The following is a 1,855-nucleotide window of genomic DNA, read 5'->3' on the forward strand; positions in this document are numbered from 1 at the left end:
AAGCATGTTTTGCATGGTCATCATACTTAGTACATTTTGTGTACTAACCCATATTCTTCATATTTTTACTATAAGTGTAGGTTCCGGCAAGTGATCCCTCCTAGCTAGTTTGAAGTGTTGGATTGCTTTCCTCCAAGACTTGGTATGTCCTCATGGATTCGAGGATAAGACTTTTAAGTTCTTTTGTTCATGTAATAGACTTCTTTTGATTGTAAAGGGCCGTGTCCCTACTTATGTTTTGTGACTGTGTCTAAGATGGCCATGTGAGACTTAGACTTCCGCTGTGTGTTTTAAAGTTGTTTTAATGAAGTTTAATTGTGTGGATGTAAATAAGTTTTTTTTTTATTCCGCACTATTTTCATTATTGAATGCAATGAATGACTATGTGGCTCGTATAAGACCCCTTCGGGGTCGAATACGCCATGTTACGACTAGGGGGTACTCTCGGGTCGTGACAGGACCGTGGTCTGATCTACGGATCGTGGGTCTGTCCGTGAGTCGGGACTTAGCCAATTTTCTGAGCTGGCTTGGGAGGGGTTGCAGTGGTGAACCACGGTCCACCAGCACGGGCCGTGGTCTGACCTACGGTCCGTGGATGGTGACCGTAAGTTGCACCTGCAACTTCTCAAAATCTGCATTTTTGTCTATTTTGAATACGGGGTGTTACAATTGGGTAGGTGCACCGATAAAAATGGAAGAATGACACACATTTTTGAACAACCTCACGGGAGACGCCATCCAATGGAAGTTCTCTTGGGTAACAGGATTGACGTTTGCAAGGACTCGATACTTTTTCTTTATCGAGTTAATCGGGCTCAGGGGCATCCAACCAAATGCACCTCTTCGGGTTATGCGATAATTTGGAGTTATCCAAGACATTCCACTATGGCTTATAATGGGATCACATGAATATGCATTCACTTCAGTCTCGCTGGAACGGATAAGAAATATGCAAGCCGAGTGGGAATCCATAATCGATTTAGAAATAGGAGAAGAAAGCTGGTGTGCGCCAGAGTATTATGCTTGGCGGACTACCGTGAGTCATATGGCTCGTCCAAGCGCACACAAACATTGGGGGTTTGTAGATAGACAACAAATTGATTAGATTAGAGAATTGGTGCTTCTTCGCATGGGGTTCACTACACCCATGTACAATCAGATAGTTCCGGGATCCGTCGATTACTTAACCCAGGAAGAAAACCCAGAAGAGGATCCTGAAGAGGACCCAGAAGAAGATCCTGAGGAGGACCCAGAAGAAAATCCTGAAGAAAACCCAGAAGAGGAACCCGAAGAGGACCCAGAAGAAGAGGTCTGGGAAGATCACATGGAGGTTTCTGAGATGGGTTCTAACGCCTATGACCCAAGAGATGGAGGGGTGATAGACATATCATCCGAGCATGGCCCTGAAGAGTCTCCAGAGTATCATTCGGGTCCTTACTATGACGTGGACAATGATGATGATGATGCTCCAACTTGGCCGTAGATCATCTTTCTTCTTTGAATTCCCTCATAAATTCCTCAAAAGGCCGTATGACCTATCCCTCTTGTATGCCTTATGGCCACCGCTGTACTTTCATTTCTTTGGCTTCTGACTACCTACATCGTTGTAATAGCCAAACCGTAATCAATGAAGTTATGTTTGCTCAAAATCTAAAATGTGTTTAAATGGATAATTTATTATCAAACTAATTGCAACGTAAGCCTACCTCAGGTAAAGAGAGGTTCTATGTTAGGACGCGCTTTGAATGTCACCGAATTGGCGTATATATGTGTTACATCTACTTATTTGTTACAACTTTCAATATTTTCCAAACTAACATAGTTTCCTTTTTTTTCTTTGTTTTCTTTTCTTTTT

This window comes from Solanum stenotomum, chromosome 9, assembly GCF_019186545.1.
Source record: "Solanum stenotomum isolate F172 chromosome 9, ASM1918654v1, whole genome shotgun sequence".
NCBI lineage: Eukaryota > Viridiplantae > Streptophyta > Magnoliopsida > Solanales > Solanaceae > Solanum > Solanum stenotomum.